We start from the raw sequence: 14,509 nt of genomic DNA, 5'->3' as shown, positions 1-14,509 counted from the left end.
ACACTTTCCTTCTCTAGTAATGGAGCTCCACCAACACATTTTAAAGGCACTATGTTAAGGTGACAGTTGCCAAAAAGACAAAGGAAAACGGTGAGTCCACCAAAAAGGGCCAAGGTGCGGGGCAGGGAGAGGGGGGCCGGGGGGAGGGGTGCTCCTTTTCTAATGTGCTTCCTTGTGACCAACCAGCAGCACAGCCTCAGGGCCCCCCAGTTCCCGGCAGCCCCCTAAGCTGGAGCATGGCCACCCCTCACCTCTCCTCAGCCTCCTCTCAGATGAAGACAGATTTGGGAAAGTGGGTTTGAACTGCAGCGTGAATTACAGGGACCACATTTCTGGCTGGGCTGGGGGGATGGGATATGAGTAAACCCTGTAACTGAGAAGACTTCTTCATTCCCGACAACTTGGTTAGGCCCCCGGGGGGGTTGGCAGCCAGGTCAGCAAAATGACTTTCTGCGCAGCCTTGCATCCTACAAATTCCACTTCTTAAAGACTTTAAAACCTCCAAGTTGTATCCGTATTGTCCATTTGTTTCTTTTGCTATTGGCTCTTTCCCCCTCCCCTAACAAGTGTGCGGATTGAAAATGTTGACCATCTCGAAAATTCCATTTCTCGAGGGTCTGCTCTCCCCACCATCCCATTCCGAACAAAGAGCTGCTGATGCCCATGCTAGGATTTCACCAGAACTACCCCTAACCCACCCGCCCCCTGGGGTCCTCAGCTCCTGACCATACCCATTTCCCTCTGGCCATCTTTCTACACCAGAGGTCAAGCAGATATTTTGCTATTTCCTTACCTCGGGATCTAACCCACGGGTAGCAAAGCAAGTCCCTTTGGAAACGGCAGTTTTCCTGGAGGAGCAAGGAGGGTGAGAACCAAAAGAAAAGCGAGCTGGCGTCAGCAAGGACGCTATGATGGTCAGCTGAGCCGCATGGGGCAACGTGGGGTGATTCCTGAGTGCAGGCAGGGACAAGGGTTCAACGAGGACTCTTCTAGCATCATGACACTGTGAGAAGCAGGGCCACACCAGTGTCAGAAGGACTCGAGGAACCGGCACGGGTGGCTTTAGGGAGGAAGTGATGCTGTGCAAGGTATTTGATTACGGGGATCAAAATCAGTTGTTGTCTTCGCATCATCCAGTTTGGAGGACTCAGAATTTCCCATGATACCATGCTGCCTTGTGATTCCAACGTGTAGACAAGGCCAAAGGCCTACACCCTCTAATCTCTGCTGGTTACCATCAGCAGCGCAGGCTGGAAAGCTGCTGCTGAAGATCCAGAAACGCACAAAACTTGTTTCCACTTCCCTCCATCTCCTACCAGAAAAAGTCTCAGCAAATTAAGTGACTGCAGGACTCTGGGACCTGCCCCCCTCCAGCCTTGCACACACCTTGCTTCTGTTTGTTTCTGCACGAGAGCCCCGTTTCCTTAGCCTGCCCAGAACACACCTGTTCATCCTTTCACGCCCTGTGTAAGTGTCTCCGGATGGGAGACAGAGAACTCAGGGAAAGGGAACAGGCCTCAGGGGAAAAGGAAAGAGAGAAAGACGATCCTGGAGGGCCCCAGGGCTGGGTGCTAAGAATGTGGCCTGGCAGTTAGCTCTCCCTCAGACAGCGTCTCCCTTAGCTCTGAAGGGCAGTATTTCACTTCAAGGGGGAGCCCAGTAAAGTACCAGGCTGTTTGCTGCAGGGAAATCCCTGGAACAAGAGAGAGGAGGAGAAAAGAAAAGCAAACAAGCAGGTACAAAACATCCCCAGCCACTCTCCTGCCCAATCCCTGTGGGACAGCTAAGTCTTCAGAAGGTAGAAACAGGGGGGCAGCTCCTGCCACCCTCGGGCACAGGGCGGCCATGCATCTCACCCACCCAGAGGAGGCCAGCTGTCCCCTGCTGCAGTGTTTCTCCTCTCGCTTTCTAGAATCCACAAAGCTGCACCTATGACATTGACCTTTTCCCAAGTGCCTTGACAATTGCGGGGGGCGGGGGGGGGGCGAGCAGGTAATTCCATGCGTGGGGCCTCCCAGGGACTTTGTAAGGAGCCCTCGGTTCCGCCCACACTGCAGGGCAGAGCCAGTGAGGATGATTAAGCCTTTGCCTACAGCAGGGCCACCCAACACGCTCCCCAGAAACGCGAGCCCAGTTCAAGCTCCTTGGGTGAACTGGACCATTCAGAGCTGGTTCCAGAGATCGAGATCGCTGAGGGTCTTCACTTGTGAGCTGCCCAGGAGTCTCCGTGGTCCCGCCACCCTGGGTGCAGAGCACTTCCTTCTGCCCTCAGGGCCTCGAAGCCCTGAGGGTGCTGCTCTCCCCTGTGATCTTGTGTGCCAGGCTTCTGGGCCCGGAAGCTTCTGTTCCAAAGAACAGACAGACCACGGAGCAAAGAGCAGGTGCCTCGGGCGAGAGTTGCGCACCTGGCCTGAACATTTTAAAAAACTTTTTTTCTTAACGTCGTCGTGTCTGTTAGACGGAGAAAGAATTCCAGGGGGAGACTGACACCAGCCACCTTAAATGATTTTTGGAACAAGGCTTTATACATATTAATAACTTGATGAATGAGTAAATGAAGTAGTGCCAGGTCACCAAAGATGCAGTGAGGAAGATGGGGCAGTAGTATCCCAGCCTTAAGGAATCAACGAAAGTGTTCTGTGCTGCTCACAGAGCAGTAGCTACACTTCCAGCCCTTCTTTCTATGTGCCAAACTGTGCTCAATGCTTTACACTCATGACTTCATTCAGTCCTTACAGCAGTCTCATGGGGTGAGTGGTACTATCCTCATTTTACAGACGACAGAACTGGGGTTAAGTACCTCGGTCAAAGTCACATCGTTCATTAGGGTAGCCAAGGTTGAAACCTGCAAACCTGTCTTCCTAACCAGTCTGCTATAACCCAAGGCATCGCCCTGAACGGATCTTCACCCGTATCCGCATGTGCTTTCAGATGAGTCTTTGGGCTGGCAGCCAAGCAAAGCCAGCCCCGGCCGCCGGGGTTGGGGAGGGCAGTGTGGACGGGCCGGGGCCATGGCCGGTGGAGCCATCCGTGGGAGGCCCACGGCCAGGGCTGCGGACTTCCCTTGCTAGCGTCCCCAGGTCTGAAGTCCTTTAAGGCAGGCAGGGCAGCCAGACTGCAAACGTTTAAAAAAATTCTCCCCAATTCAAGTATACACATGATCCAAACATCACACAGAAATTAAAAATGTTCTTTCTGCATTCTCTTAGGAATGTGGGTGGCACATAAGCCAAAAGAAATAAAAATAGAAACATGGCAGGCCAGACCACCCTACACAGGAAAGAAAAATATTTATTTGATTAATTCTGTTCCTAAACAGCAGCCCACATCACTGCCACAGAGGGCGGCCCCCACGCGGGTGTGTGTGTGAATGTGTGCACACGTATGCACGCCCCCGCATACATGTATACACATGTATGGATAGATAAACACAAAGACCTGCCACCCACAGAGATTATTTATTCATACTCATGCAAGAATCAAACTGCTCTTCTTTTCCCAAATCCGGCAAACATTAAAAATAAGTCACATTATGTAAACACATTCAGTCTCTTGATTTTCACTTGTTCTTACGAGGGCAGAGCTGCACATTTTGGAAGCTCTCTCCTTTAACCACAGGAGATGGGATACGGACGCACGGCGGGCTGCCTCGTGGCGTATCATGAAAGCAAGAGAATGGATTGAAAACGTTTCGTCATCACTGCGTTTCTCAAGATCCACTCGGCAGACTGCTGCCAGCCCCCGATCTGCCACTCCGTGCTTTTTAACATCCTGATTTCTCTGCAGATCTACCAACCATGTCTTCCCCCATCCCATCCCATCCCATCCCATCCCATCCCTCTCGCTGGTGCAGTGTTAGTTAACACTTGACCATGACAGTGCATGGATCCAGCCTGATTTCTGCTCAAAGCGATGCTACCTATAACCCAACAAGGCACAGTATTGGCCCTCTCTGGTGGTCTGTTGCTTCTCCCTCCTCCTTTCCATCTCTGCCTGCCCACCTCCTCCACAGCCTGGCTTGGGGTCCACACAGCCATAAGGGGTCTGACTCCCTGCCTCCCATACCCTGCATCTGTCAGCACAGCTGGACTGGTTTCTGGTAGATGCTACTTAAGCCCCTTGTTTTGGGATGAGCCACGGGTAACTCAATGCACGCACGCCCTTGGAGGGATGGAACAGATTTCAACGTGGCCCAGTGCCCACCTCTCGGGTTGCCCGGTTCTTTGAGGACTGTTTGTGGGAAGGCAGGTAAGGAACTCCTCCCCCCATTTGCTTCTGTCACTTGGCCTTTTCATGGGAGGCAGGGGTGGGGAGGGAAGAACACAGGCTGGGAAAGCATTCCCAGTCTAGGTTAGGCTGCAGGCACAGACTTTCAGTTATCCTGAGAGTAGCTAAATGCGTCCAGCTCTGGATGACATTCAAAACACCCTGACGAAGCATCACTTGTCATTTCGGGTGTAACCTGAAGTTCAAGGGCATGAGTCCCAGGAGGAAGAATTTACCGCCCCTGGGGAAAACAAAGGATTCCATAGAAGAGGGTCAGCCTGGCTGAATTCACCACAGGACAGAGCTTGCCATCACTTAATAAGACCTCTACTGTGTGTCTGATGAAAACATACGGAGATTTTTCTTCCTCAGTCAGCCTGTAATTTAGGAAATTTGTAGTTTCTTAGCAATCTCATACTTTTGGTAGAAACGAAGTATTATGTTGATGGGGTAAATAGACATGAAACAAACTTAATTTTCATTTTAATAAAATAAGACCTATTGCTAGGAGTTTGACTACCACCAACTGAAACATGTTCTCAAGCTCCCAAGGAGAGAAATGTAGCCTCTCCAGAGCTTTAGGGCCTGATCACCATTTTGTGCCCCACTTTGTAACTTTCATCTCTATGGGGTGGTCATTGTGCTTCCCCTATGGAGAAACTGAAACTTGCAGAGGTTAGTGACGTGCCCAAGGTTACATGGTTAATACCTGGCAGAGCGAGAACTTAAACCAGTATCTGTCATTGGCATCTTGTCCACGGGCCTTGGAATCCTGTTTTTCCTCTACTTCAGGGACCTGGAAATTGCAGTCCTTGGCCCCAATCCAATCCACACCTGTTATGTATGGTCCATAAGCTAAGAATGGCTTTTACACTTTTAAACAGTTGAAAAAAAATCAAAAGAAGAGTAATACTTCCTGATGCAAGAACATTATATGACATTTAAATTTCAATCCTCATCAATAAAGGTGAAGTTGGAACCCAGTGACACCCTCTGTTTATGTGTTGTCCAGGGCTGCTTTCCCATGTCAATGGCGGAGCTGAGTAGATGTGGCCCACAGGCCAAAACACTCAATATCTGGATCTTTTCAGAAAAAGTTTGCTAGCATTGGTCTGTACCCCATGGGTACCTCGAGCAGTGGGACTCTATTGTTTTAAAGCCCATGTGGTTATAAACGGTCCCCCAGCTGCCTTCCCAAAATCGACCTGGTCATAAATATCTCTCCTATCCTGGGACAGCAGTGATGCTACATCAGTAAGACTATATATAAAATAGGTCACTAATAAGGACCTACCGTGTGACACAGGGAACTCTCCTCAATACTCCATAATGACCTATATGGGAAAAGAATCTAAGAAAGAGTGGATATATGTATATGCATAACTGATTCACTTTGCTGTACAGTAGAAAGTAACACAACATTGTAAATCAACTATACTCCAATAAAAATTAAAAAAAAAAACAAAACGCACGTGAGATAAGAATGGAGTAAACTCTGCACGTGCCTGCCTCCCTGATAACTAAACTTCGATGGCTTTCAGCGTATGAGAGGAGGAAAAGGGCTTTTTTTCTTATTCTCAGATTCCCAATTAATGAACCATGAAAACAACATGAATTTTACATAAAGGGAATGTGCTTCATAGGAATAAAGTAATTTTTACTTGTTAGGCCTCCTTCCTCACTTGGTCTTGATATTTGATTATGAAGCTGCAATTGTAGACATTTTAGCAACAGAGGTCATGATGTGCTATTGTTCTCCCAATGTGTTTTGCTCTCAGTATAAGAGGAAGTTGCCCACTGTACTGAAAGGTGGTAGGTAGTACCACTGCTTCAGCTGAGGAGAGATGAAAGCAGATATCTTCTTCCTTTGCATACTTTTTGTTCCCCTTTCTGGCCTCTATTGTACATCCTAAAGACCTGGCTTACATGTGAAAACAAAATAAAATAAAACAAAAATGAAAAACCATACACCAGGAGCTACCTTGATACCTATCAAGATGAAGACTTCTGGAGATGGACGGTGGTGAGGGTCGCACAACAAAGTGGGTTACTTAATGCCCATGAGCTATACGCTCGAAGACAGTTACGATGGTAAACTTTATATTATGTGTATTTTACCATAATTTAAAGTAAAACTAACCAAACAACAACAAAAAAGACCCCACAGATATCAGTTTTAGAAAAAAACAATTTCAAAAGCTTCAAGGAAGATTTTTATAGACAATTCCATTAAGAAAATGGAAAATAAAAAATCCCCAGGGAAGGGGTTTTGAAAGATTTGAAGCTTTTTCAGGAAAAAATGAGCATTAGTGTGTGTTTGTGTGCGTCATTGCACACTTATGCTTGTGTGTGTGTGCTTTCAAGAAAACATTCATGTCAAAAGATGCTCAACATCATTAGTTATTAGAGAAATGCAAAGCAAAACTACAGTGAGGTACCACTTCACACCAGTCAGAATGGCCATCATCAAGAAATCTATAAACAATAAATGCTGGAGAGGCTGTGGAGAAAAGGGAACCCTCCTACACTGTTGGTAGGAAGATAAATTGGTACAGCCACTATGGAAAACAGTATGACGGTTCCTCAAAAAACTAAAAATAGAGTTGCCATATCCAGCAACCCAACTCTTGGGCATATATGTGGAGAAAACTATAATTTGAAAGGATACATGCACCCCAGTGTTAATAGCAGTACTACTTACAATAGCCACGATGTGGAAGCAACCTAAGTGTTCATCAACAGATCACTGAATAAAGAAGATGTGGTATATACACACACACACACACACACACACACACACACACACACACAATGGAATACTACTCAGCCATAAAAAAAAGAATGAAATAATGCCATTTGCAGCAACATGGATGGACCTAGAGATTGTCATACTAAGTGAAGTAAGCTGGACAGAGAAAGACAAATACCATATGATATCACTTATATGTGGGATCTAAAATATGCCACAAATGAACTTATTTACAAAACAGAAACAGACACACAGATATAGAAAACAAACTTATGGTTACCCAAGGGGAAGGCGGGGAGGGGTATAAATTAGGAGTTTGGGATTAGCAGATACAAATCACTATATATAAAATAGATAAACAACAAGGTCCTACTGTATAGCACAGGGAACTATATTTAATATCCTGCAATAAACCATAATGGAAAAGAATATATCAATATATATAATATACATATATTATATATATATATATAACTGAATCACTTTGCTGTACACCAGGAGCTAACACAACATTGAAAATCAACTATACTTCAATAAAAAATAAACTAAAAAAAAGAAAACATTTATGTCCAATTAATTATATTCCCTCTGTTATTGCTATCAATATTGGAAATCAAAATATTTTCAAGAGTCCTTCTATATAGAATAATCTCAATCTATTAATGCAAAATACCAAGCACCCTTGCACCAGAGACAGAAATCAGAATAAGGAGTAACTATGTCTGGGAACCTCTTAGAGCTCTAACATCTTTCACCAGTGACACCAAAGGAAAGAAACCACACCCAGTGAACACCTATTAAGATTCTCCTGTTGTGTATGTACAAAGGCTGTTGTACCCGCCAGGGAGAGAGTGAGCTCCAGAAAAACAGCAAACCACAACAGAAACCTTATCCTAAAAATGGAATTGAGATCTGAGTAGGAGTGCCAACCTTAATAAAAAAGTCTTCCTCTTCAATCATTAGGTCGTAAAACTAAAACCAGCCTATGTTAGATGTGGGCAAACTTCGTATTTGACTCCTGTGCATTTGCCAATGTTTTTCAAAGATTAATAAGATAAAATCCTTCTGTGTGTGCTGTGAGTACTGTGGGACTTTCTGCCAGTTCCCAGAGCTGAGGCGGTGTATGGTGGAGTTTCTGAAGGCTCTACTGTTTGGAGTAAGCACATACAATAACAATAGCTGCTTACGGCCCGGGCGTGGCAGCGACAGAGTCAATGAGCTAAATGCCAACTGGAGATGACACTGGTCACGTCAAGTGAAGCCAGTGACAAAGGGACAGATGTGCTCTGTGTCCTTGGTGCCTGCTGCAGTGCAGTTGCTGCAAACCAGCCATGGTGATGGAGCTCGGAGCAGCATGGTGTCACGCTGACACCAACTCAGTCAAATGCCCACTGTCTCATCTGCTTCAGACAAACCCTGTACATCCCCCAGCGCACACACACACACACACACACACACACACACACACACACACGCACTGATGATTCACTTCCTATGGTTGGAAGTGCTGGGCTTTCAAGATAAGGGAAAACTCTAAAAATAACTCTGTAAGTGCAGATACCGCCGATGTGTGGCCAGGTTGTAATGGGCCAGACCCCTCCTGCCCGCTGCACAATCTATATAAGGCAGGAAGGCAAAAAGATGGCGCCTAGGCAAATGGCACTCCCAAAAAGAGCTTGTTAGGTCTGTAGATATAAAATTAAATAAAATAGGGGCTTCCCTGGTGGCGCAGTGGTTGAGGGTCCGCCTGCCGATGCAGGGGACATGGGTTCGTGCCCCGGTCCAGGGGGATCCCACACGCCGCGGAGCGGCTGGGCCCGTGAGCCATGGCCGCTGAGCCAGTGCGTCCGGAGCCTGTTGCTCCGCAACGGGAGAGGCCACACAGTGAGAGGCCCGCGTACCGCCCAATAAATAAATAAATAAAATAAAATACAAGAACTGTTTGAATCAGTTGCCACCGCTTAAAATCCTGGTGAGAGACTTCCCTCGTGGCGCAGTGGTTAAGAATCCGCCTGCCAATGCAGGGGACACGGGTTCGAGCCCTGGTCCGGGAAGATCCCACATGCCATGGAGCAACTAAGCCCACGTGCCGAAACTACTGAGCTTGCGTTCTAGAGCCCACGAACCACAACTACTGAGCTCGTGAGCCACAACTACTGAAGCCCAGATGCTTAGAGCCCGTGCTCCGCAACAAGAGAAGCCACCTCAATGAGAAACCTGCACGCCTCAATGAAGAGTAGCCCCCGCTCGCCGCAACTAGAGAAAGCCCATGTGCAGCAACAAGACCCAACACAGCCATAAATCAATCAATCAATAAATAAATAAAATCCTGGCGAGTTCACTAGGTTCTTTTGATTTGGAAACACTGGCTTTTTACCCTCCACATACCCCGTACTCTCCAGGGAAACCATTAGCTGGCGTTGCATGGTGGCTCCTCCCACAACTTGCTTTTTCTCACTACCTGCTTGTTAACTCATCTTTGCTACCTGCCTGGCCTCTGAAGGCTTTGGGTTTGGGTCATCTAGAGATATTAAACTTCCTGAGGCAAGGGTGGTGTCTTTTGAGCTGCGCCAACGCTCAGCACCAGCTCTTCGTGCACTGTCATCTCATTTGAGTCACTCAGCAAAGCACGTTCCTGGGCTCAGAGAGTTGAGGTAACGTGACATTGGTCTCACAGCTGGATGCTGTTGAAAGATGGACAGAAGCTTGGGAATCATCCCGCTGCTGCAGATCATCAGAACCCACTTGAGTTAGTGAGACCTCCTTAAGCAAAAATCCACCTCGAATGGATTTCCTCAGCAGAGGCTGTGTCTGGGATTGGAAGTCAGACTGCGTATGTTCAACCCCTGCCTCCCCAGACCCGTGTGACATTGGACAAGCTGCTTCACCTCCTTGCCTGACGTTCCTTCTCTCTTGAGTGGAGATAAAAACAGTATTTATCTCATAGGACTGTGTGCAGATTAAATGAGGTAATATATAAACATATCTCCTACAGCACCTGGGTCATAGCTTTACCCCAAATATTTCCCTATTATTACACCTTCAGAAGCTGAACATACCAAATTTTAAAAGTATATAGTTATTACAGACCATTACAGCATTCTTCTATGCTGGAATACTTTCATAAGACATAGACATAAATCACTATCATAAATCTGTTTTAAAATAATTATACTATTAGAAATAAATGAAGTAAAGGGAAGGGCAGTGACAATCTATGTCATTCTGGATCCACAATGTGTCAGAACTGGAAGGAAAGCTAAGCCTTCCCTAATCCAGTGGATTAACAACTTTTTTTAGCAGCAGAAAACATTTCTTCAAATGCAGTCTTACACCGAAGCCATTAATGAGAGCAGTGTGGCAGCTGTGAGACCAAGACTCACCTGTGACTGTATCCCCAGCACCTAGCCATGTGCCTGGAGCACAGGACCCTAGGAGCACTAAGGCTTGTGTGATGGGGGCTCTAACACGGGTGAGGTGCCAGGCTGAAGAGGTGAAGTCTGGAGGGATAGGCTTCTAGGGTATGGTGATGATTGCTGTCAGTGCGGGGTGACAAAAATGCCATTATGGTCTCGACAGGGTACTGGGTGTGGGGTTGATTCTGGGGGGAGGAATGGGGTGGGGATAAGTAAGCCTGACTTAGGTAAACAAAAGTAGTAGGGCTAGATGCCATCTAAAAAACCCAAGATGAAGGAGCCACTTTTCAGCCAAGGCATCTTGTTGAACTCTAATTCTGCCCAGAAATCTGGGAACAGATAATGTTAGTTTCAAAGTGTGATTGATGCCTGGACCACTTGCATCAGAACTACCTGGAAGCTTATTTAAAAAAATGCAAATTCATGACCCCCAAGAAGAATTACTCAATCAGAATTTCCAGTAGTAGAATCCATGCATTTACATCCTCCACGAGCTTCCCAGATGTTCTTGTGCAAAAAAAAAATGTTTTGAGAAGCACCATACTCCATCTCACTGGGGCTCAGCCACGGTGTCACCGAGAGCCATCGGGAGAGCTCTACTCTGCTTGGGCCCCACCCTTGGAGATTCTGATTTGATAGGTCTGAGGTGGGGCCTGAGAATTGAGGTGCTTTCTGAAATCCACCTTCCCCCCACCCTGCCCCAGGGTTGTAGGGCAGAGTGGTTTATAATCATTCACAACTGATTGCCAGAGGGGAGGGAGAGCCTCCTGTCTCCCTGACATGAATCACTTCCGTTATTACAACCAACTGAAAATTGCCGATATTCTAATTGGCCCTTAGAGATAAGTTGCTACTTTTCCCTTCTGTTTGTCTCTTTAACCACTCAGGCAGCAGGAAGACAAAAGTTTTCAGCAAAGACCTGTCAAAACATTGCTCTCACAGATACTGAAGTTGCTTTTAAAATGTGTTGCGGATGCATTTACCAAGCATACTTTAAAGTTTATCAAGGTATATTTGGTTTTTAATAAAATGCTTTACTTAAATGCACAATTTGATGAGTTTTGATGGATATATGCTTCCAGGTACCACCTCAATTAAGATACGTAATATTTCTACCACCTCCAAGAAAATTCCCTCTTTACTCCTTTGCGGTCAATCTCCCAACCCCACCCTTGGCCCAGGCAACCAATGATCTGCTTTCTAACACTGGATTAGTTTAGACTGTTCTAGAATCTGATATAAATGGCATCAAACAGTATGTATGTACTTTATGCCGGGTTTCTTTTGCTCAGCACAACGTTTTTAAGATTCATCCACAGCATGAATTATTAGTGAATTATATTGTTCATTGTTTCTTCTCTGTTTCAAAAATAAGTGCATAGGGCTTCTGGGTACTACTTCCGGAGAAAGAGCAGGTTTCCAGAACAAATTGAAAGGGAAGTGAGAAAGTAAAGACCATGGGCTTCCCTGGTGGCGCAGTGGTTAAGTATCCACCTGCCAATGCAAGGGACACGGGTTCGACCCCTGGTCCGGGAAGATCCCACATGCCGCGGAGCAACTAAGCCCGTGCGCCACAACTACTGAGCCTGTGCTCTAAAGCCTGCAAGCCACAACTACCGAGCCCGCATGCCACAACTACTGAAGCCTGCGCGCCTAGAGCCCGTGCTCCGCAACAAGAGAAGCCACCACAATGAGAAGCCTGCGCACCGCAACGAAGAGTAGCCCCCGCTCGCCGCAACTAGAGGAAGCCTGTGCACAGCAACGAAGACCCAATGCAGCCAAAGATAAATGAAAGTAAAGACCATTGGCTAGATTGCCTTCTTCAAGGAGCTTGGCCGGGAAGGCGAGGAGGAAGTGACCACACTGAAGCAAGGGGAGTTTTCACCTGGGCAGGTGATGTCTGGAGGATGGAGCATGGGGGGAGGTGGCAGTCCTGAGCTGCAGGATGTGGGAAATGAGAGAAGAAAGGGAAATAAACTCAAGGGTCAAAGACAAACATCACCAGTTTAAAAAAATGTTGGTCTCTGTGGTGGTTTAAAAATATGTCCATTTAAAAGAAAAATTTTATTGGAATATAGTTCTTTACACTGTTGTGTTAGTTTCTGCGGCACAGAAAAGTGAACAGCTATATGGATACAAATTCCTTGTGTTTTAGATTTCCTACCCATGTAGGTCACCACAGAGCACTGAGTAGAGTTCCCTGTGCTATACAGTAGGTTCTCATTGGTTATCTGTTTTATACATAGTAGTATGCCCACAAATTCTTTTCTTTTTTAAATAAATAAATATATTTATTGGCTGCGTTGGGTCTTCATTGCTGCAGGCAAGCTTTCTCTAGTTGTGGTGAGCAGGGGCTACTCTTTGTTGTGGTGCGCGGGCTTCTCATTGCGGTGGCTTCTTGTGTTGCAGAGCATGCGCTCTAGGTACGCAGGCTCAGTAGTTGTGGCGCACAGGCTTAGTTGCTCCGTGGCATGTGGTATCTTCCCGGACCAGGCCTGGAACCCGTGTTCCTTGCATTGGCAGGCAGATTCTTAACCACTGCGTCACCAGGGAAGTCCCATAAATTCTTAGATATTCCTCTTTTCAAGAGAGAGAAACCTTAATTTTCTTCCCCTTTCAGGGTGGGCTGGACTTAGTGACTCACTTCTGATGAATGGCAAGTGGTGGAAGGGTGGTTTGTCACTTTCGACACTAAGCCTTAGAGATACTGTAGCTTCCATCGTGGTTGCCCTCTTTGGGGTCAGGGAGCTCTGGGAGCAACTGGCAGGGACCTAACGTGGTGAATAGTGAAGGGACATCATCTCTGAGGGAGAGGAGGCTTGCAGGACGAGCGGGACTTAGGAGATGTGGAGGCCGAGAGACTGGCATGTACTTATAGCCTGGAGGTGAAGGGACATGGCTCTTTCAGGGAACTCTAGGAAGCTCCCTTTTGAAGTCATCCGCGTCTCTCTCTTCATCCAGATCTACCTGTATGCATTTATTCTAAATTACTGGTCCAGTTACACTCAGATTCACAACACAGTAGGAATCTACTAGCACTAACCTCATGAAACTCATACTGATTAGCACCGGGTTCTAGTTTGACATTATGGCCTAACTGGCCTTGTTGGTGGCTTGGATAGCTAACCTTTACGCACAAAATTATCTCATGGTAAGAGGTGTCCTGAAGACCACACAGTGACTACAGAAGTCCTTAGGATAAGGACTGCTTATAACCTTATCCTCATGCTCTTATTGTGGTAAGACTGGTGAGTGGTGAGAGAAGATATATTGTTATATTTCAGTAAGTAAAACCTTCCTGAATTCAAATCCCAAGCTAATACTCATTTGACAAAGAATCTACTCTTGTCTGCCGGGAAATTTGAACTAGTCTAGACCACACATAGCAGACAAAATTTGGCAGGCTTATTTATATATGGGCATCAAGCCATACTGACTGTTCACACGTTTATTCAAATGCTCAAGAAGATAAATTAATTCCTGCTGTGACTGGCATTCTGCAGCAATTTCCAAAAATGCAGACACAGTAAAGTGTAATTACGATGTGTAATTGATTTGTAATTTACGAGCATTCCTGAGGCGCTGAGCAGCCCCTGAGATGGAGATTCTGACACGAGACCTAGGGAGAAACATTGAGCATACAGCTTCCAGTTTTATCTGTTTTTCATCTGTAAACTGGGAGAGAAGTGGTCTAGCAAAGAGAAGCAGACCATAATCAACGCTTAAAGAGCTAAATGGCAATGCCTCATTGAGGCAAGCAGGGGGACAATTCTGAACACATCTGGTAGCCATTGGTGGGACAGGGTATTAACAGAGTATTGTAGGAGGTAACACTTAAGGCTGGAACCTCTTAGTCAGTGGTGTCCGACAGAACATTCCATGATGATGGAGAGGCTCACTATCCAATACAATACCCACTAGACATACGTGGCTTTCGAGCACTTGAAAAGTGACTAGTAAGATTAAGAAACTAATTTTAGTTTTTATTTAATTTTAATTAATTTAAATGTAAATGGCCACAGGTGACCAGTGACTACTGTATTGGACAGTGCAGCTGTAATGAATGTGGTTTCATGGA

At 46.2% G+C, this 14,509-nt stretch overlaps 1 protein-coding gene across 1 annotated transcript in view; it reads right to left on the bottom strand.

Moving 5' to 3' along the window:
• The window catches only part of MOB3B (MOB kinase activator 3B), a 205,964-nt gene that overhangs the window by 8,538 nt on the left and 182,917 nt on the right, over window positions 1-14,509 (bottom strand). The window lies entirely within an intron of this gene.

The sequence above is a fragment of the Phocoena phocoena genome, chromosome 6 (genome assembly GCF_963924675.1).
Source record: "Phocoena phocoena chromosome 6, mPhoPho1.1, whole genome shotgun sequence".
NCBI lineage: Eukaryota > Metazoa > Chordata > Mammalia > Artiodactyla > Phocoenidae > Phocoena > Phocoena phocoena.
The sequence above is the reverse complement of the archived record's forward strand: the minus strand, read 5'-3'. Positions and strand labels throughout refer to the sequence as shown.